The 23,442-nt window shown below is 42.2% G+C and overlaps 1 protein-coding gene across 1 annotated transcript in view; it reads right to left on the bottom strand.

Annotated features, from left to right (window-relative positions):
- Nucleotides 1-22,038, bottom strand: part of efnb1 (ephrin-B1) — a 269,311-nt gene extending 247,273 nt beyond the window's left edge. Inside the window, exons 1-2 of the mRNA XM_059977031.1 lie at nt 21,893-22,038; nt 15,614-15,710 (exon numbers count right to left, since the gene is read on the bottom strand). The gene's annotated coding sequence lies outside the window, so the exon portion shown is untranslated. The remainder of the gene's footprint in view (nt 1-15,613; nt 15,711-21,892) is intronic.
- Nucleotides 22,039-23,442: the final 1,404 nt, after the last annotated feature.

The following is a 23,442-nucleotide window of genomic DNA, read 5'->3' as shown; positions in this document are numbered from 1 at the left end:
TGTAAACAATTCAAAGTTCAAAGTAAAATTTATTATTAGAGTACATACATTTCACCACATGAAACCCTGAGATTCTTTTTCCTGCGGGCATACTCAGCAAATCTATAGAATAATAACTTTAACAGGATCAATGAAAAAGCAAGAGCATCGAAGACAATAAACTGAGCAAATGAAAATATAAAATAGCAATAAATAATGAGAGCATGAAATAACAAGATAGAGTCCTTAAATTGAGGTCATTGGTTGTGGGAACACCAGAAATAAAATGAGAGTAGTAGTTATCCTCTTTTGTTCAAGAGCCTAATGATTGAGGGGTAGGAAATATTCTTAAACCTGTTGGTGCAAGTCCTGAGGCTCTTGTCCCTTTTTCAGATAGCAGCAGTGAGAAAAGATGGCCTTGCTGCTGAAGATCTTTGATGATAAATGCTGCTTTTCTATGACAATTTTTCTCATAGATGTGCTCAATAGTTGGGAGGGTTTTACCTGTGATGCACTGGGGCCAGGTCCACTGGGTTTTCTTCTCAAAGGCATTGGTATTCCCATTATCTGTCTGTAATACCTCATAAACAATTTGCATTAACCAGCTAGAAATTGCTAGATACATATTATTCCTTGTGAATATCTAAAGCGTTTGAAGCATGTCACAGTGATTCGGTAGGAATGAAACTTCTAACTTCTCTGTGCATTATTCTGCCCCATTGCAATCTGCCTTTCCAGAATAAACACCACTGAATGGTTTGGTCCACACTAGGATTTATTCATTCATGACCAAAGGCCCTAATGATTACATTTGTATTGACATATTCAGGTGGAATGGGCAAAGGGTGGGAACTGAGAGCTGTTCCCCAGATATCGATAGACAGCCAATGAAAGAAAACCAGATAGACAATAGACAATAGGTGCAGAAGTAGACCATTCGGCCCCTCGAGTCTGATCCGGGAAATGTGAAATGATTTCAATGAACAGGAGATTTACGAGTATAGGGAGAACCTGGGAGAGGTGATGGTATCCATAATATGATACAGGTTAGAGAGAACTTTAACCAGAGTGCAATGTGTACAATTTTAGACTGTCCCTACCTCCAGACCTTTCAGAGTGCCACTATTTTATATAGCATTGCTACAACCAATCCAGCAATGGATATTTAAACTGTCATTAACTTAGTATGGCCTCCATTGGTCAGGGTCGACCATAGACGTTGCTTCCTAGCTGCCTAGATACGGAAGCCTGGGCAGTATGATATGAGAGCAGGCTCCCACTCTCCAAACATCCGATGAACCCAAAGGAATGGCAGAGACTAATTCAGCGTTGCCAGTCAGTGTTGAACTCAACATTAGGGACTCCAGCTCCAGGTTTTTCCCTCAGGGTTTACCCCTGAAGCCTTCCCCATGAGAGGGCATAGCTGCAGTCCAGTGGAGGTTTGAGATCAGAATTTCTTTCTTTTAGGTGACCGGCCAACCATGGCTGATGAACTCAAAGCAACTAGTTCTAAGAAGCAGTATCCAGTCCTTGCCCCTTCTCCTGAAACGGTATCACCAGGCTTAGTAGCTAATCCACACATGAAGGCCAGGAGCTGGAGCTGGTTGTCAGAGGCTGGTGGAGGCGCACACCGTTGGGAGCATTTAATAAGTAGCAGGAACTTGACCCTGTTACCACACCCAGCTATAACAACCTTAAGGAACCTAGTCTCGGATATTGAGACTTAGCAACGGACAATATCGGACGATGCATAAGTTGGCTCAGGAGCTCAACAAAGTGCAGCATGGAGCTTTACTGCTGAAACCAAACAACTTTGTTGTAATTTCACTTTACACTCTCAAATACCAAGTCATTCCTCACTAACACGGGCTGACATTTCCAAATATCAACTCCATCTACTGAGTGGATCTAGCTGTCTGTAATCAATTTTCAAAGAACTTGGCATCAAAGCATATTCTAATAACCTGTAGCCCGAGAGCAGGAAGGACGAATTGACTTTTTATCGAGTATGAGTTTCAGTGGTCACAGTGGTTGGCACTGTGAAGCAAACCTCTTGGAATTGATAGCCACGTGTTTGTGTTGAGTCACTGTTTACATTGGATTAGTGGGTTTTATATCCACAAAAAAAACAGCTGTCATTCTTTGACAAGGCAGAGGGCAATGGATCCTTGCAATGAATGAAATACAATTAGTGTCAAAAAAAATTGTCAAATACCAAAAGTCAATTTTAGCAGGATGTTTCTCTTGAAGATGTTGAGCACTTAGTGATGCATGAAGCAGTTGTATTCCTACCCAAACTGGTTTTTGTTTGAGGTTTTGCCTCTAATAATTTGTCCTAGCTTCCCACTTCCTCTCCAGCAAGTCTTTCATAATGCAAGAGTCGCAGTGCAGCTACTCAATGCTAAGAAGCTATTGATTTATAAGGGAAATGAGTCGATGTGACATATCTAGCTGATAGATTTTTCTACCTTCTACACCCTGAGGGAAATTGAAGACAAAAAAGGAAATAATTTTGCAGTAGGATCATTTACTGAAATGTCAAAACTGCCCAGCTGATGATGCCTTAGCATAATAACTAGCAATATAACTACAGACTTTATTTCATTAAGTCTTCCCAAACTGCAATGAGCATAAACGTGGAACAGTGAAGTTGATAGGAGACCAAATAGAAAATAGGAGTGTGTGGGAGAACGGGATGGAGTGAATGTGCAAGAACAGGTGGGGATGGAAGTGTGTGGAGATGGGGATGCTGTGGGTGACTGTAAGGGGAGGGGTTGAGAGCGATAAGAATGTGGGGAAGGTAGTATGTCAAGGTGAATGTGCGGAAGGGGAGCAGAGGGTGAGTGAGTGGGGAGGGAATGAGAGAGCAGTGGGTGTGCAGGAATGAGTGTGTAGTGTGCGCAGACAGTGTGTGGGTGTGAGTGTGTCGTGTGAACAGTGGGTGTGTGTGTATGCATGTGAGTGGGTAGGAAGCAGAGGGTGTGTGGGAGTGTGTGCAAGTGAGTGTGTAGGGAGAACAATGGGTGGGTGTGAGTGAATGTGTAGTGTGAACAATGGGTGTGTGTGTGTGTGTGTGTGTGTGTGTGTGTGCAAGTGTCTATAGGGAGCAGTGGGTGTGTCTGAGTGAGTGTGTAGTGAGAACCATGGTTGTGTGGGAGCATGTGCAGTGCGAACAGTGGGCCTTTGGGAGTGAGTGTGTAGTGTGCGCAGACAGTGTGTGGGAGTGATTGTGTAGTGTGAACAGAGGGTGTTGGGAGTGAGTGTGTAGTGTGAACAGAAGGTGTGTGTGCAATTGTGTGTGTAGGGAGCAGTGGGTATGTGGGAATGAACGTGTAGTGTGAACAATGGGTGTGGGAGAGTGAGTGTGTAGCTTAAACAGTATGTGTGCAAGTGATTGTGTAGGGAGAGCAGTAGGTGTGTGGGAGTGAGTGTATAGTGTGAACAGAGGGTGTGTGTGTAGGGAGCAGTGGGTATGTGGGAGTGAACGTGTAGTGAGAACAATGGGTGTGGGAGAGTGAGTGTGTGGCGTGAACAGTGGATCTGTGGGAGTGAGTGTGCAGGGAGGTCAGTGGGTGGGAGTGAGTGTGCAGGGAGATCAGTGGGTGGGAGTGAGTGTGTAGGGAGATCGGTGGGTGGGAGTGAGTGTGCAGGGAGATCAGTGGGTGGGAGTGAGTGTGCAGGGAGATCAGTGGGTGGGAGTGAGCGTGCAGGGAGATTGGTGGGAGTGAGTGTGCAGGGAGATCGGTGGGTGGGAGTGAGTGTGTAGGGAGGTCGGTGGGTGGGAGTGAGTGTGCAGGGAGCTCGGTGAGTGGGAGTGAGTGTGTAGGGACATCAGTGGATGGGAGTGAGTGTGCAGGGAGGCCGGTGAGTGGGCGTGAGTGTGTGGGGTAGTCAGTGAGTGTGCAAGGAGTCAGGAAGTGTGTAGGGAGATCAGTGGGTGGGAGTGAGAATGCAGGCAGGTTACAGAGTGGAAGTGAGTGTATAAGGAGGGAGGTTTATGGGAATCGGTGTGAGTGTTTTGGGAGGGTCAGTGTAGCAGCGGTCAGTTGCTGAGTGTGTAGGAAGTGATTGTGGGGGTGGATAATGGCCATATGGTGTCAATACGTGCAGTGTGAATAGGGGAGTGGAATGCTGGCTAGAATTGATAAACAGGGTCTGTAGTATTAGAAAACCAGACTTGTACCAGCTCTGCAATATGGGAAGTTCATTTGTTCACTAATAATATCCTCAGCTGTTTCTACAATCTTTCCTGTAACTTCAGCAACGAGCACAAATGGAAAACATCAGTCACTCTTCCCGTTCAGTTGATGAGCAGTAATTGAGTCAGAATGGAAACAGGCCTTTTGGCCCAGTGTCTCCAGCCCAAACATCAAGTCTCCTTCATACTGATCCTGTTTTATTCTCCCCAAGTTCCCACCAGATTCCTTCAGATTCTAACCCTCATCTCTGCAGCTTACAGTGGCTAAATAACCAACCAAGCTGTAGATCTTTGGGATATAGTCATAGAGCACTACAGTTACAGAAACAGGCCCTTCAGCCCATCTAGTCCAGGCTAAACTATCATTCTGCTTCATCTCATCAATCTGCATGTGGACCATAGCCCTCCATACCCCTCTCATTATGTAGTTACCGAAACTTGTCTTGCGTGGGATGTGGGAGGAAACTGCAGGAACTTTGAGGATCAGTGAGAGAACATGAAAACTCTGCACAGACAGTACTAAAGGTCAGGAGGAAGCCTGCTGGGTCAGCTGATCAGTGAGGCAGCAGCACCATTAGCTATCCCACAATGCTGCCCATGTCTGACACTACTTGAAACATTGGAAGGAATTTATAAAAAGTCTGGCGTCTTTATTTAGTTCATATCCACATGAGATGACTCGAGAGGATTTGATTCACATCAAGATGAAATATTTGGAGCAGCTTCAATCCAGTTCTTGCAGTGGAAGACAATCCAAGGTTATGCACAATAATACTAAATGTCCTATCTTGTTCACTTAGCCTAAGGATAGCTCATATAGGAAATTAAAATTTTCTGTTTTATGTGGTGAGCAATGCGCTTTGGAGTTTGAATTGCATTGGTGGAGAGCCCGAGGTAGAGAGAGGGTTGTGAGGGTGATTTACATACAGGTTAACCATGCCAGTTTCTACTGAAAGAGCTGTTCAATCAGATGCACTCCAACATAACTGTTTGCCTTCTAGTATTTCAGTGATATGCCAAAACAAAACTTAATAGGCTGTACAATGAGACAGTATTGCAGAATATTAATATGTAATCAGTTAATAGGGATTTTATGGAATGTTTTTAAAAGGATATAGCCAATGGCCCTTTGTTTTGATATAGTATAAATGAATTTCATGCAAATATGCCAAATGTTTTGATGTAAGTAGAGCACAGCTATGTATTTTCCTACAGGTTGATAAATTCTGTTCAGGATTCGACTTTGTTTTGGTAAAGGGGCATATCTGATGGATAAAATGATTTTTTTAATGTCCTTATCCTCAGGAAAACTTGCTGAAGGAGAAACAGGTTGAAGTGGGAATTAACAGATGTACTTGTAAGTGTGTGTGAGCATGAGAGATGAGAGTGTGTCTTTTGCTCTGTGCAGACCACACAGTAGGACTGTCAAAGCCCCAGTCAAATCATTCTTTTCAAGTAAGAAACAAGTAGACTAATCATGTTGAATATATTAACCATTGCATTTCAAAAGATAAAAGAGGACTAGAGGATTATGAGTAGTGCAGAGAGAGTCCTTAATCCTGTTTAATTAAAGTGACCTTTTCAATGTGGTGGAGTGACAGCTTCTCAGCACTGCTTCCCCTTTAAGTGGGAATAGGGTTTGGAATTTTTGTTCCAGGAATGCAAATACATTCCAACATAGTGCCCAATGGTCAGAAGGAGTAGAATGAATATATCAAGTCTAATCTTTAGGCAGGGCAAGTTGTAGAAAGAAGTAAGCTTGTTACTTTGCATGTTTCTGCAAGCCCAGGTATGTGAAGTGCTGTGGAAGTACCTCCTGCCACATATTCATGCCTAGAAGTCAAAGTCACCTTAACTCAGGCATGGGCAAACTACAGCCCGCAGGCCATATGCGGCCCGTTAAGCTTTTTAATCCGGCCCGCAGAACTTGATGAAATTATATTAATAAACCTTGTTAACGTTTTTTCCCCGCAATTCTGGCGTTTTCCCAATAGATGACGCACTCTATATACATTGACCTTTGTTGAGGTGCAGCATATTACTCCACATTTGCGCTTTACTTTGTGACCTTGTGGCGACCCATTTCCTGGCACATCCGACCCGGCTCACAATTAGCCAGTGTTCCGGCTAAGGGAGATAGCCTGTGGGGATTTGCGAGCACAGAGCTCCGCATTCTGGCGCGCTCTCACTGTTCTGTCATTGTGCGGGTCGTTGTTGAGTTTTGGCACGGGGACAATTGAATAAGAAGGAGCAGGACAAGTAGACCTGCATCTCCTACCGTTTTTGAAATAAAGACAATCAGGAGGAGAGTGATGATGATAATATCTTGAAGGATAACTGAATTTTCAGTGCTTTAAAATAATAACTGTTACTATTAAAAAAGCTGTATTTTATTCATTTAATTTTCAGTGTTTTAAAAGTCATTTCAATAAATAGCTAAATACCATGGGACTTCAAAGACAGATATTTTGTTGTAATGCATTTGTTCATTTTCAATTGAAATTAAAGCACATGTTTTCTACATATCCCATGATATTGTATTTTCTCTTATGAGGTGTATTACCAAAACACTCCGTCCATCTGCTCCTGGTCCGGCCCCCCTGTCAAATTTTAGAACCCTTTGTGGCCCTCAAGTCAAAAAGTTTGCCCACCCCTGCCTTAACTCGTCACGGGATTTTTTATCAAGTGTCTACAGCAGATCTCTGCAACATCTCCTAATTTGCTGCCCATCGCAGCAGCAGAGTGGTCACCAGGAACCATATTTGTGATGAAATTTTTTCACTAATTTTACTTTTGGTGACCTCCTTGTTGGCTCCCCACAAGTGTCTGAACTTGTCCCCCAACTTAGTCTTCCATTAATAACCTAGATCGCGTCAGTGACAGGAAAGGTTTACAGTCCCTGAGTGTACAGGTGGATGTGATCATGAGAAGATATTGCTAATGGTGAATGCCACTTACTGGGAAGCAGATGGCAGCATAAAAACAGAATATGCAGGATACATTTTGCAGGTCATTTGCATTCTGGGCAGAAAAGAAAGATGATGACACTAGTTTTATTGTGAAGCACTTGTTTTTTTTATGAATGGAACAAACACAGTGACAAAGAGATTGGAAGGAATGCCTGCTCTTTCTAAGGCATTTGTAAATGACCAAAAGGAACCTAAGACCAGTAACATACTCCATTCTTTTGGAATCTTTGATGTTGTAAAATTATCCCAAGAACATGAACAAATAAAAACAAAATGACCCCAGAATATGTAAAGAAATATTAGGGCTGATTACCAATGTCTGGTGGAAGAGGTTGATTTTAAAGAGCTTAGTAAAGGAAGAATGAGTGTAGGAGATAATTAAAAAGGATATTCCAGAGTTGAAAGTTTGCAATTGTAGATTGATTATGTTTAAGGATAATTGTAAGGCTGGAATTTGAGGAATATAAATACCCCATGACAGGTCTGAAGAAGAGCACAGAAAGAGAGATATGACCACGGAGAAATCTGGAAACAAAGCCCAGGTGAATGATTTGCTGCTAAGATTATTCAAAGTTCGAAGTAAATTTATTACTGAAGTACATATATGTCACCATATAACAATCCTGAGATTCATTTTCTCACAGGCATGCTCAGTAAGTTCAAGAACCATAATAGTCAATGAAAGAACACACCCATCAGGGTGGACAACCAATTAGTGTGCAAAAGACAACAAATTGCAAATACAAAAGAGAATGAATGAATGAATGAATGAATGAATGAATGAATGAATGAATAAATAAATAAATAAATAAATAAATAAGCAATAAATCTTAAGAACATGAGATGAAAATCCTTGAAAGTGAGTCCATAGTTTGTGACAACATGGGGTAAGTGATGTTGAGTGAAATCATCCCCATTGATTTAAGAGCCTGATGGTTGGGTAATAACTGTTCCTGACTCTGGCAGTGTGAGTCCTGAGGCTCCTGTACCATCTTACTGATCTTACTGATGGCAACAGTGAGAAGGGAGCATGACCTGGGTAGTGGGGGTCCCTGATGAAGGAAGCTGCTTTCCTGCAACAGCACTCCAAGGAAATGTGCTCAATGGTGAGTAGGGCTTTATCCACAATGGACTGTGCTGCATCCATTACTTATTGTTGGATTTTCCATTCAAGGGTATTGGTGTTTCCATACCAGGCTGTGATTCAGCCAGTCAATATATTCTCTACCACACATCTCTAGAAGTTTGTCAAAGTTTTGGATGTCATACTGACTTTGCAAACTACTAAGGAAGTGTTATGGTATTTCTATACAATACAGAGAGACGATGGTGGTATTCCCAGCAGATGGAGGTTCTCACCTTTTCCAAAAGGGCAAATATTCCTGTCCAAGTGCAGGGTGCTCTGCCTCAATGCAATCGCACAATTGCACTCACATCTACTGTGATGAAGTTCCTTGAGAGGTTGGTCATGGCCAGAATTAGCTCCTGCCTAAGCAAGGACTTGAACCCACTGCAATTCGCCCAATGCCACAATAGGTCTCCAGCAGTTGCATTCTCTGCTCTTTCTTGGATCACCTGGACAATTGCAGTACCTACATGAGGCAGCTGTTTGTTGATTACAGCTCAGCATTCAACACCATTATACCCTCCATACTAATCAACAAGCTCTAAAACCTGGGCCTCTGTACCTCCATCTGCAAAAGGATTCTTGAATTCCTTGCTGGGAGACCACAATCAGTTACGGATTGGAAACAACATCTCCTCCTTGGTGAAAATCAACACTGGCACACCTTAAGGTTGTGTGCTTAACAGATAGCTCTACTCTCTCTACACCAATGACTGTGTGGCTAAGCACAGCTCAAACACCATCTACAAATTTGCCAATGGCACAACTATTGTTGGCAGAATTTCAGATGGTGATGAAGAAGTGTACGGGAGAGAGAAAATCAGCTGGTTGAATGGTGTTGTGACAACAACCTGGCACTGAATGTCAGTAAGTCCAAGGAATTGATTTTACACTTCAGGATCGGTAATTCTCGGAGACACACATCAAGGGATCAGCAGGAGAAAAGTTCAGCAGTTTCAAGTTCCTGGGTGTCAGATCTCTGAAGACCTATCCTGGGCCAAACATATTGGTGTAATTAGAAAAAGGCACAACAGCAGCTATATTTCATTAAGAGTTTGAGGAGACTTGGTATAACACAGATGTACTGTAAAGAGCATTCTAACTGGTTGCATCACTGTCTGGTGTGGAGGGACCACTGCACAGGATTAGAAGAAGCTGCAGAAAGTTGTAAACTCAGCCAGCTCCATCATGGAAGTGCCTCCCCAGTATCGAGGACATCTTCAAAAGGTGATGCTTCATCCACCATTAAGAATCCCATCACCCTCTTCTCATTGCCGCTATCAAAGAACCTGAAGACTAAAGTTTTGAGGAATGACTTATTTCTCTCTGTCATCTGATTTCTGAATGGACAATGAATCCATGTACACCACCCCAATTTTTATAAAGTAATCCTTTATCATAATGTTCCCATGATCAGTGCAACTACCGATGACAGCAGGGGAATATTTCACTTTCTCATCATGCAAACTGCTTGCTCCAAGCAAGTGTATGTACTGTTATGTCCTGTATATTCTTCAGCGAGTAGTTACTAGTCTGACAAGTTATCCCATGACTCTTTGACAAGTTATAAGGTGAGAGATTGAGCCTATTATATTCATGAAAGAAGAACAAGGTGTCAACTTGCTCCAAAGAAGGAGAAAATAGAAAAGCTGAGCATGAAAAAGTGTAATTGATCTCAAAGTAGAACATTTCACCTTGTGTCAGTGGGAAGCATTTCAGATCGCAGAAGTTCCCACCATAACCTCTAGCTCTGTTCAAATATTGAAGTGGTGTTGGATTACAATGAGTGGACTCCTGGTAACTACAGTATAACTAATCAGCATAATATCAGTAGTTTTGAAACATTTAATGGTAGTAATATAGGACAAAATTAATTGATTCTTTGAAAAATGGGAGTTAATAATTTAAACTGGCATGCTGAAGGCTAATTGTACTCAGTCTAATATGACTGATATCTTCACTGAAGCTAATAAAGGATTATGCAATTGGTGTTGTACATATTGATTTTCAAAAGTAATGTGATGAAATATAAGATTATAGATTTGTTAACAAAATTGAAGTCCATAGAATCAAAAGTGCAATGACTTGAGGAATAGGAAGTTGGCTACAAGTCAGAAAGTGTTCAGTAATGGTGAACAGGTAGTTTTCAGACTGAAGAGATATATTCAGTGGTATATGTCTATACTATTTTTAATGTAGCTTAATAACCTTAAATAGAGCACTCAGTCCATAGATTGAACATTGTCAAGTGATAGAAGTCATAAATATAGTAAATATCAGATGGACATACATGGGTTTGTGAAATGTGAAGAAATTAGGTTGAAATTCAGTACAAATAAATATGATTTGTTGGGTGATTAAACGTGAAATAAGAGATATTAAACCATATAAAAATAGAATCCAGCACACTAATATAATGTTGAACATGCAGGAAAGTTGTAGGTACTAATTAGAAGACATATGGAATTCTTAACTTTATACATAACCATGTATTTTTCCAAAACTAGAAGAATTTTGCTAAAGCAGAACATACTGGCTAGGGTCAGGCATAAGGATTGTGAGCAACATTGACCAGCAAGAAAGATGTCAAGGCTTTAGTGAGCATATCAACATTTATTGGAATGGCACAAAAATGAAAGAACTGTGACTTAAGTGATGCAAGAGAACAAGTTCAATTCTCTGTGGAGCAAAGCAGAACAAAAATGATAGAGATATTTGTAATTATGCATGTCTTTGTTATATTAAGCAGAGTTTTCTGTTGCAGAAAGACACTTAGCCAAAAGCCAGAGATTTGAGTAATTGCCAAGAGTAGTAGCATCACAAGTTGCCATAGTGTGGCATGCACCGCTTGAAAGGCTACTTATGGCCTTATTCCACAAATGGAATGATGAGTTCAAAAGGAAGCTGGATAATTACTTGGAGGAAAAAATGCGTAGGATCTATTGTCAATTATTCAATAAAGTAATCACATCTTCCACAGCTATGGTTCCACTTCAAGGAAGTATCTGCACTTACTTCATTTGCTTTGCAAGTCAACAATACTAGACCATAACCCTTCACTTTGAAATGCAGGAACCAGTGAGTTACTACCACATTGTACAATATGCAATGGAAGTATCTCAGGCTGACGAACTATGCAGAGCAGGTAACTAAGCAGTATTCTGTGCTATTCTTTCTTCCTTCTAGAAATAATTTGTCTATGATAGTAAGAGCAAAACTTGCATTTCTACATCCCTTCCAGATAGATCAAACTGAATCATCAAGTTTGCTGGTGACACAACAGTGGTTGGCCTTATCAACAACAATGAGGTGGCATACAGAGAGGAAGTGGAGTGGCTGGTAGAATGTTGCGAGCTCAACAACTTGAGTTTCAATGCGAACAAGATCAAAGAGATGATCGTGGACTTTAGGAAGATTCAGGTTGACCGCTCCTCACTGCACATGAATGGCTCCTCCATGGAGAGAATTAGGAGCACCACCCTTATGATCTCATCTGGTCCCTCAATACCACCTCTTTGGTGAAGAAAGCGCAGCAGTGTCTCTACTTCCTGAGGAGACTGAGGTGAGTGAGGCACCCTCCGTTCTAACCAATTTTTACAGGAGCACCACCAAGAGTGCCCTGTCCAACTGTATCACCATATGGGATTGCAAGGCATCTGACCATAAGTCATTACAAAAGATTATGAGGACTGCTGAGGGATCATTGTGGTCCCCACCCATCAGAGATACTTACAAAGGGCCTAAGCATCGTCAATGATCTGACCCAATCTCTGACCTGCTCTCATCAGGCAGGAGGTACCATAGCATTATGACAAGAATTGTTAGGATTGAAAACAGCTTTGTCCCCCAGGCTCTAAGACTATTGAACTCCCTGCCTCCACCCAGGTCTCATCACTTATGAAGTGTCAGTAATATTATACTGTTTACTTTTTAACTTGTGTCATAAATACACCTTATTATTTGTTAATTTATTTGTGGTAATATTACTTTGTATTATGTATGTGAATTACATTATACTGTGTTGTGCACCTTGGTCCAGAGGAATGTTGTTTCCTTTGGTAGTATACATGTGTATGGTTAAATAACAATAAACTTAAACTTAAACATGAAGTGCCCAAGGCTATTAACGGTGCAGTAAACAGCAAGCAGAACAGTTGCTGAAACAAAGAAAGAGACATTAAGATAATAGGCAAAAATTTTTTGTCAAAGAAGTAGGAATTTATAATGAATGCTTCAAAGGTGTAGAGAGAGCTGCAGAGATTTAAGGACGATGATGTCTTTAAATCCTATGAGTGGTGGGAGAAGGAGCCATTATATGTCAGTAGTCAGATGCTAATTGTTGAACAGATGGTGTCAGTTAAGATACAACAGCAATTGGGATAACTTATGTTTCTCAATGGTTTAAAATGGGAGGCTGGCCTGGGGAGCTTTGAATTAGCTGAGACTGAAAGTAACCAAAGCCTTTAGTTAATTATGTGTCAGGGAAGGAAGTGGTTACACCTTAGCAGGCGTTAGAGGAACCTCGCTGCAAATTTGCCATTACTGTATTAGGATAGTACATTTTAGCTTCTTTGTCTTTATCCCAAGATTCAACTGGAAATAACAAAGGCAAAATGGATACATTGTAAACCTGCCCTATTGTATTTTTAGGAAACTAAGGAGCAGAAATGGTCAAGAATGTTCTGCTAGAGAGTCCAGGGACCCTGAGAATAAAGGCCTTTGTTATCTTGTTTTTGACTAGATCTGATGCCCAACATCACACAGAAAATGCTGGAAGAATTCAGCAGGTCAGGCAGCACCTATGGGACTGAATAAACAGTCGATGTTTCAGGCTGGGACCCTTCATCAGGACCAGAAAGGGAAGGGGGAAGATGCCAGAATAAGAAGGTGGGGGAGGGGAAGAATGACGAGCTAGAGGGTGCTAAGTGAAGGCAGGTGGGTGCGGGAGGGGGTGGATGAAGTAAGTAGCTGGGAATTGATAGTGCCAGCAGCAAAAGGCTAGAAATAAAGGAATCAGATACGAGAGGAGAGCGGATCATGGGAGGAAGGGAGGGAGGAGAGGCACCAGGGGGAGGTGAGAGGCAGGTGAGAAGCCAGAGTGGGGAAAGGAGAGGGAAAATAAATAAGTTGGAGAAATCAATGCTCATGCCATCAGGTTGGAGGCGACCAAGACAGAATATGAAGTGTTGTTCCTCCAACCTGAGAGTGGCCTCATCGTGACAGAAGTGGACGTGTCATCATGGAATGGAAATAGGAATCTAGGAAATAGGAAAATAGGAATGGGCTGGTGCCACTTGTAGGGATAAGGGCCAGGAGAGAGATTAGTGGGGAGGGATGAATGGGTAAAGGAATCACAGAGGGTGCGATCTCTGTGGAAAGAGGAGAGTTGAGGGAGGTAGAATTGTGTTCGGTGGTAGTAAGCTGCAGAGGATGATGTGTTGGATACGGAAATACATGGGGTAGTAGGGAAGGACAAAAGAAAGGCGGTGGAAAAATGGAGTGAGTACAAATGTTTTGGAAATGGAGGAGATACAGGTGAGGGCAGCAGAAAAGGTGGAGGAAAGGAACTCCAATTTTTAAAGAAGAAGGATATCTCTAATATCCTGGAAAGTAAAGCCTCATACTGGAAACAGATATGGTGGAGATGAAGGAACTGAGGAAAGAGAATGGTATTTTTACAAAAGACGGTAGGAGGAGGTATAGTCAAGATAACCATGGGAATTGGTTGGTTTATAAAAGGTATTGGTAGACTGTTGGTCTCCAGTGATGGAGAAAGGGGAGAGAGTTGTCAGAAATGGATAAAATGAATTTTAAGGTTGTGTGAAAGTTGGAGGCAATGTTGATAAAAATCGATCAGCTCAGCATGGGTGCATGAATTCGCACCAATGCAGTTGTCAATGTAGCACAGAAAGAGTTGGGGAGCATTTCCAGGAACATAGTCTACTCCACATAGCCAACAAAAACGGAGGCATAGCTGGGGCCGACACTTCCAGATGAGGCAGACTTCACCTGTGAATCTGTTGGAGTCATCTGATGCGACGTTCTCTACATTGATGAGACCCAATGTAGACTGGAGCACCTCTTTGTTGAGCATCTCAACTCCACCTCCAAAAAGTGGAACTTCTCATTGACCAACCACTTCAGTTCCTAACCCCATTCCCATTCAGACATGTCAGTCCATGGGCTCCTCTTCTACCATAATAATGCCATTCTCAGGTTGCAGGAGCAACCCTTCATATTCCATCTAGGTTACCTCCAACCTGATGATATGAACACTGATTTGTCCAAACTATGGTAATTTTTCCCCGCTCCATTCCTTCTCCTTTATTTCTCCACTCTGGTCTCTTACCCCTTCTCCTCATCTACCTATCGCCTCCCTCTCCTTTCCTTTCTCCCATAATCCACTCAGATTCCTTCTTCTCCAGCCTTTTCTTCTACAAGCTTCTTACTTCATTCCCCTTCCCCCAGCTACCTGGCCTCACCTCTCACCTTCCTGCTAGTCCTCTTTCCCCTCCCCCCATTCATATTTTGACATCTTTTCCAGTCCTGATGAGGGTCTCAGCCAAAATGTCAGCTGTTTGTTCATTTCCACAGATGCTGCCTGACCAGCTGAGTTTCTCCATCATTTTGTGTATTGCTCTGCATTTCCAGGATTTCTTGTATTTCTGAAACCCAGCATTCAGTGTTTGGCATAGAATGGCTGAGCTTTTCGAGGTCTCATGCTCTCCCTATCAGGAGGAATTTTTCTTTTAACACTAAGATTATTTTAGAGAGCACTGCCTCAATTTATCTTTAACCTGCAGAATGCCACAAACAGTGTATGTGTCAAACACCATGGTAGGCGAACTGGCTTTCTCATTCATGTAATATAAATGATATTCCTCAATTGTCACTCAAGTACCTTCTATTCATTTTTTTTGGGACACATTGACCTTACAACTCTTGGTGACATTTTAAGGAGCTAGTTTTCCTTTAAACTTTAACACAGCCTTGATAAATGTCAAAGAATGACAGATTCTGCAATAGTTTATTCTGAGTTAATTCAATTCAGCCTCCCTCTTTAACCAGGGCTTGGGCCTGTCAATTAAGCATGTTAACCATTTGTCTTAAGAGAATGAAATCAAGAAGAGAGGCTTGGTGGGAACCTGGATCCCCACAGCGACAATGGCAAGCTGGTCAATGGAATCAACCTTCATAAGGCAGGGGCTGCCCATTCACAATACATCTGTTAGCTGAAGGGTCAGTGCATCTGTTTTCACTTCCTGTGTTTACTCCAAGCATTTATCCTTCCCAGAGTTCTCAGGGGCCCCTTACTAGTCCTCCTCCCATTTCTTTCCATACCTGCTGTTGTCATGGTGGATTAGCCGTCTCTTTCTCCCATTTTCCATGGTCTCTGCCCTTGTTGCTGGCCACCTGTTACTCTAGATACTCAGGTTACCTGAAAAAAAAACAAGCAGTTGACATAAAGACTAAGTCCCCACACAGATAAAGAAAGACGTTTAGATAAGAATGTTTAGGGCTGCCTGAGCCTCTTAGCATGCCAAATCTTTCTTGGTATTTAAAATACATCATTCTCAATTTCAATCCTGTGGTATCATGTGTGCGTTCCCAAGTTTTCTCCTTGCCTTTCCCAAAGAAGCTGGCTCTTGCTAAGTTACAATTTCACAGGAGTCGGATTTCCTTTAGAATCTCACCCAAACCGTCATTCCTTATGCCTGAGCCTAATTAAAGCCTGCTTGTGCTCAGCTTTGGGTGTGGGGAGGTGGAAGCAGTTTTAATGAAAGCTGCAGTCTACATACATGCCCAGATGCACACTAACCGTGGAGGCTGCTGATGGTGATCACAAGGGGGAGCTCCCATGATCTATAGACACATAAAGCTGGATCTCTTGTGGCTCCATTTGATCTGACACGTTTTACCTCAGAGATATTGAAGCCAATTTTAGCAGCCCCATGGCCTCTGATCAGCTAACTGAGTACAGACCAGGAACAAACCTGGAACTCCAGAGAGCAAGGGAGAAACTGCAGGACTAAGTTTCTAAAACATGTGCTACAACTTCTTCCAAGACTAATTTTTAATCTTGCAAGTGTTTGTGCATTGCATCTGACCATCCCATGATTTCACCCAATACGCACTCTGATTTCGCTCCAGTCAATTCTGTGCATCCAAAATAAAGTTAAATTCCATTTCCTAAATGGAGGAGAGGGGTGGGGGGGGGGGGGGGGAGATAGTTTAATGCTCTGCTTCTGAATCTGGTTTAAAATGTTGAATTTGTGTTGATTCACATTTTCCTCAAACCTTAACAAAGTGAAAATATCTGTGTTACTTCATTATTAGAGTTTTACAAACAATTTATTTCTAGTTTTTTTTTATCCTCCCCCGAAAGCACTGTAGTGCTCAAGCAGCATTTGTTCCATGTAATGAGGAGTCATCTGGAATTAGAATAACAACATTCTCCAAATCTTCCAATGTTGCCTCAGCACTAATTACTAAATTTATCAGAATCAAAATGAAAATGAGAAACAGGTTTAATATCACTAACATATTGTGAAATTTGCTGACTACAATATCTCCATTATAATGTTGTCACCCATCCTTTATTAACTCAGCATTGCTTCTAGTCTGATCCTCAGCTGAGCCACAATTAATGAAAGGTAAATCAAGTCTTGAGTGGAGCTATGGTGGAGTTCTGGTTGCCAGTATTGTCATCGGCTTATTTACTAAGCAGTGAATGCTGGATAAAGGTTGCAAAAATTTGATGAAATGATTAGCTTCTCCGATGGATGGATGTTGGTCTCAAGCTGTTTTTCTTCTCAGAGCCTGTTTGAACTGTCGCCACTCTCAACTTGTGTCTGACACTGCACATCACTGATCTTTAGAATAATAAATACTTACTGTGAGCAGACTGTATGCTTCAGGATAAACACTGAAATGGACAGCAAGATACACATACCCATGTGCAATTCTGTGCGAGTTTTCCAAAACCATAGGCGGGTTGTCCTGGAAGACAGCTACTAGCCATCAAACGAGTCTTTGCTTCTGTGAAGCAGCAGGAAGGAGTCTAGATGTTCCACTTTTCAGCTCTGGTAATTCAATTTGCAGTTGGCCAGAAGTTAAATATATACACTCTGCCATTGGCCGGTAGTGCTTCAAAGCAGTCACGCAGTGTCCAAAACAGCATGAGAATTTTGGGCAGACCTACTTACTAGAGCTACTTGCCAGAGCAAAGGATATTTCCTTCCACGTTGTAATCATCATAAACCATCGTCTAACCCCACCCAGCCCAGAAGCACCTTTATACTTCTTGATTATAATTACATGAGGAAAAACTTAGGTAGATTTGAAATCAAGAGAGCCTAAATGGATAAAATTCAGTTCCTATTCAAAACAAGCCAAGAAAAATCAGTCTTGCTATGTGGAGTGGCAGCATAATGCACAGATTCAATACTACATCAGACTTTATTTTAAATGTACTTTTTTTTCCCCCAGGTACAAATGTAAAGAGATAAAGAACAGAGTGGGTTGGGAAGTAGGTTTCCAAGGAAGTGCCAGATCATGTAAATGTATTGGGAATGAGATGGGAATTGCCTGATTCAGCCAAGATCACAATTGCCTAAATGGAGGAAAGGGGTGGGGGGAGATAGTTTCCTGGTTAGTTTTACCCTCTGGTAGGATATTGCATTTGTGTATTATGGACATGCGATCCAAATTAAGCTTGGGGGTGGGGGGGGGGGGCAACCAGGAACTGCATCCAGCTGCTCAACACACACACCAGAAGTGAAGTCCAAATCAATGGGTGGGAAATAGATGACTTCCCCATCAACACGCACAAAATGTTGGAAGACCTCAGCAGAACAGGCAGCATCTATGGAGGGAACTAAACAGTCGATGTTTCAGGCCTGTCCCTTTCACCAGGACTGGAAAGCAACTGGGCAGAAGCCAGAATAAAAAGGCGTAGGGAGGGGTAGGAGCAAAGCATGGCAGATGATAGGTGAATCCAGACGAAGAAGAATGTAGGTGGGTAAGGGTGGGGGTGGTGCGAAAGAGAATGACGTGAGAAGCAGGGCAATGATAGGTGGAAGTGGTAAAGGGATGAAGAAGGAGGAATCTGATAGGACAGGACAGTAGGCCATGGAATAAAGGAAATGAGGTGGGGAACCAGAGAAAGTTGATAGGTAGCTCATGAGGATGGGGCAGTGGAAGCAAAGGGGTGAGAGGGTACCATAGTGAGAGGAAACAAAAGGCAGTTGGGGAGGGTTTGTAAAAGGGGCCTGGTTTCCCATAAAGCTTGGAGTAAAGTAGGGTTGCTCAGTCTCCCCTGTCTTGTTTGTGTAATGAACACTTGGCTGAATCGATCAGTCAGGGATGATGTTGATGCCAGCAGTCATGCCACTTTGATCAAAGCCCTCCCTGTACATGGAAGACATCCACTGGATCTAAGATCATAGCTCAGATCGATCAGCAACTGCAACCAGTTTAGAGTTGGCATCAGTGACCAGAATCAACCACAGGAAGAACGAGACAAGGATCTTCAGCAACTGACCTGATTAATGCATCGTCTGCTTCACTGCCAAGAGTGTTCTGGTTAGTGGGCCAAGACGTGTAACACGTGGACTGCAGCAGAGAGCCAAGGCTAAAAGATTGTCTCTGATTGTGTCTTTTGTTTTGCATTAAGGTCTGGTTCTTGCATAGTCTTTTTCTCTCTCTATCGTTTAAGCTTAATTTATGTTGAATTTATCTTCTCTGTGTTGCGCGATGCTACTGCAAGTAGGTTTTTCAGTGTACTTCTACCTCACAATACTTGCACACGTGACTTTAAACTCGACTTGACTTGAAAGCAGGGACTGTGGGAGCATCGGTCTCGCTGGCTGAATGGCGAGAACCCGGTCCTCGGGTGCAAGGTGCTCTAGAGGCTGCTGTACTTGGCACAGTGTGGTGCGTACCCAGCTCCTCCAGCGGATGCAGCTAAGCTACCTGCCCTTTGTGAAGAGTCCTTTCAGGGAAACACCTCTTACCACAAGTTCATCAGACAGTGGTCATCATGAAACATCCTATAGACACCCATGAAGAAGCACACAATGGATCCCCAACCGGTTGCCCAAACCATTTGAGAGAATGACTTATCCCTAGAACTCACCAACTAGCATCAAGACCTCGCTTGCCTAAGAGTGATATGGTCCCTCCCCATCATAGTCCTGCAACGTTGGAGTCGCACCTCCAAAGCACAATGCCTCAGGTCTGATGCAATTAGGATGAGATGAGTGCCCACCTCTTGGCAGTGCAGTTGAAAGAAGCTCTGGAAAAGGAGCCATGGGTCCTTATGGTGGTTCATCCTGAGCAGCTGTGTAACAGACAATCATCAGCTCAATAACAGATGGTCTGCCTGAAACGTATTGGTCTTCCAGAACTTTGAAATGTCTGACAGGGAATGCTGCCGACTGGACATTCCATTCTGCAAGATTACATGCGAAGAGATGCATTAAAGCTTGCAGCAGGCTTTGTAGGGGAGAAACAAGTCTAAGGTCCTTCTGCCACTAGACATTGAGGGCCTCATGTGAAGGCCTTTTAAACATTTGAAATTTGTATCATTCCGGGAGGTCGTGATTGGCAGAGGAGCCTTATGCAGAGAATGTGCTGACACTACAAATGTAGAGAATTGATAACACTATGAATGTAAAGAAAACAACCATTTTTTTTGTTGTTCCTGTAACGTTTATCTTTGAAATTAAAAGAAAATAAAAATAGGAATTACCTGATCAGACGGTATGACTGGCCACTTACATTGAAGCCCACTTGAAACCTGGCTTGTAGACCAACAATTTTTCAAATATAATTTTCACCTTCTACTGCTCTATTCATGCTGAAAAATTGTATGCAATGGAAATAAAAATAACCTTATAGTCTATTAGTCTACGGACTGGTTAGTACCAACACTTTGAAACATAGCCTGGATCTCCTGAGGGTTTCTGCATCTTGATCAATCATTCCTTCAATACAGTACCTTGGTTCAACAAGAATGAACTGGGTTCTAAATTTAACTTTGTGTTTAGATTGCTGGTATTTTGGTTGGAGGGCAAATTAATGTGGGGTAAAATTAGTAAAAACAAGGTTAAATAAAAGGTTTCAAAAGTTTCATGATCAAGATTCATAATGGACAGCCAATTCTGGTGCAGAAAAGGGGTTATCTGACTCACACAGAATTAAGATCTATGTTCTGCAGTAGTCCTGTGTTGGTGTGCACGTACTGGCTAGACAACTGATGATTGCATTGCTGCAGAATTTGACATTACTTCCACCCAGGACCAACAATTTAACTTGGCTCATTTGTAGGTACTCTTATCTCTAGGTCAGAAGAGACGGGTTAAAGTTCTGTACAAATACTTCTGTACAATAGCAAAATCAAAGTTACCAGCACAATGAGATCACAAGAGGTTTTATCCTTCAGGTTATTCTTTTGTCTAGGTTTCAATTTACCTGTTCCCTTGAAGACAAAGGTCCTGTGCCACTCTTTGTAGAGAAAGAGATTGTCTTTATGTTCTAATTCTCCATCATAAAAGGCATACAAGTTAGTCCTACATTTCATTTTTATTTTGTGCTGTTACTTGCTTTACAAGCCTGCAGCTAATAATAGTTGTGGCAATCCCAAAATAATTTGCCGTGTGAAATGCTTTGAGACATGTTGACAAAGTGATAAGGTGTTATACTAACACAACTTACTTGTTCTCAATTTAACTATATTAGGAAAGCATCTTAAGAGAACATCACCTCAATAAATGATTAGAAGTGTCACATTACTAACAAAGAAAGACATCACACTGTCTTGTGACAGGGATTGAGTAAGGCTTGCCTCCTCCAATGCAAAACTGACGGCTTCCTGTATACAATATTGTGATGGATGTTGAGCACAATTACTTTCTGAGTAACCTGTTAACGTTAATGTAAGTGTTTGTGACACTTATCAGCTGTGGAAAGCTGCATCTTCAAAGAAGTAGGAACTACTCATCAAACTCCTCTGTCTGATGTAAATCTCATCTTATCTCAACTTTCTAACAGACAGCATCTGTGCGAAAAAAAATCTGGTTTATGTTAAGTTTTGCAGTTTAAAGGAGGAACAAAGTACTTGAGAGCACATAAATAAAACAGGATGCGAGGATGCTAAAATACTTAGCAATGAATTACAGTATTTCATTGAGAGAATTAAAACTGTCCAAATGCCATAGCCAACCTATATATCATATTGCATCTGGATCAGAGGAACTTCTGAGAAGTGAAATCAGGAGAATTCCACTGCACTTAGTCATCATCACATGGTCTGCTCATGTTGTTGTACAGCTCCCGTTGGTGCGTCTTCCCTTTACTCTCTTCACCTCGTTTCTAAAAGTACTGCCTCCTGCTGTGGTACACACTTCTGTGGAGTGTTTCCAGCACTTGTTTTTGTTTCCACAGCACTTGTTGTACATCACCCAAACACCACTTGGTGCTGGCTGCTTATTTGATTTTAGGCAGCGTCGTTCAAATCCATTTCTGTCCTAATCTACATTCACAGATAAATTTCTTCCAGCTGAGCTACTGGACAGCAATCAAAAGCAAAAAAAAATTAAAAAAAAAATATATATATACCTCTCTCAAATGTTTCCTCGTCTCCCTGTGCTCCAGGGACATGCCGGCATATTGTATTGATTCTTCTACTACAGTCCCAACTGAGACCAGCTGACGCAGTGGGAGTCATGAAACAGGAATCTTTTGATCTGTATAGCTCATCTGGTCGTTAGCTTAATCAGTGAGCAGATTTTCTTTAAAATGCTTCTCAAGTTAAACTGTCAACAATTTTCTTTCAAAATCAGGCTCAATACTTGTGTGCAAGGTATGGTGATTCCGAGTATTTCAGTAGGTTTTCTGGAGACTGTGTGGCAGGGGAAGGAAGGGTTTTATGTTGATACACAAGATGGAATGAGAAGTGGAAGATTAACGGGACCCTTTCACCTTTATAAATGCCAATCTGTTTATTTCTTGTTCAAACAGCCCAATGAAAACAATTCATTATTCACAATCTAGTGGTGTCTAGTCAGGCTAAATGCCATGCCACAAGTCTTTTAAGGAGTTCTAACCCATCCTGTTATTCTAAACATAAGTTATGGATCAGTGCAAGTTCATCATTAGGCCTGTTTCTTTTTGACTTCTATTTACTTTCTTTCACTCCAATGAATAAAATGGCCTCTTAGTTGTTAACAGGATTTATGCCTATATGTTCAGCTCTCCCTTTCTCTGATCAACAACTGAACTATTGCTCAGTGCAAAATGAGGGAAGACGAAGAAGTTAAGTCATATAAACAGAGCTATGAAAGAAATTAAAGGCATGTTTCCTGTACACCCCATGGTTCCTCCCTAAGTCTCTACATTCTTATGCCACAGTAGAGATGCAGAGGGAAAGAGAGCTTAAAAGAAGCATGCGGCCCAGCTGGCATATTTTGTAAGCCACGGTTCCTGAACAGACATTGGACCGTGCAGAGGGAGAGTTTAAAAGAAGTGAGCAGGGGCAGTCGGCACATTTTTCACACCACAATCAGGCATGTGGCAAGGACCAGTAAAAATAAATTAGTTTCAAACAGATCAGCCATTTTGAGAGTGGGCCAGGGTCAGAGTGGGCAGTTGAAACTTTGGCTCATCAAGGTTTCAGCTGGAGGTGGATTTTTTTCGTTATTTTTTCTTTCTTTCCTATTGCTCAGGGTAGTGGAATGCTCATCTTGCAGATGTGGAAAGCAGGGAGACAACCCGTGTCCCTGATGACTACACCTACAAAAAGCACATCCAGCTACCGTGTTAAGGAGCTGGTACTGGATGAACTCTGGATCATTCTGGAGGCTGAGGGGTTGACAGACAGAACACAGAGGGAGGTAGTTACACCCAAGGTGCAGGACACAGGTAACCGGGTGACCGTCAGGAGAGGAAAAAGGGAGAGGCAGCCAGTGCAGATATACCAGTTTGGAATACTGCTGAGGACAATGCCCTAGTAGAGGGAAGACACAACAGTCAGGTATCTGGCACTGTGGCTGAGAGGGAAGTGGGGAGAAGAGCAAGCTGTAGTGACAGGTGACTCAGTGGATAGGGGAACAGAAAGGAGGTTCTGTGGGCATGAATGAGATTCCTGGAAGGTACGTTGCCTCCTGGGT

The sequence above is a fragment of the Hypanus sabinus genome, chromosome 8 (genome assembly GCF_030144855.1).
Source record: "Hypanus sabinus isolate sHypSab1 chromosome 8, sHypSab1.hap1, whole genome shotgun sequence".
Lineage (NCBI taxonomy): Eukaryota > Metazoa > Chordata > Chondrichthyes > Myliobatiformes > Dasyatidae > Hypanus > Hypanus sabinus.
The sequence above is the reverse complement of the archived record's forward strand: the minus strand, read 5'-3'. Positions and strand labels throughout refer to the sequence as shown.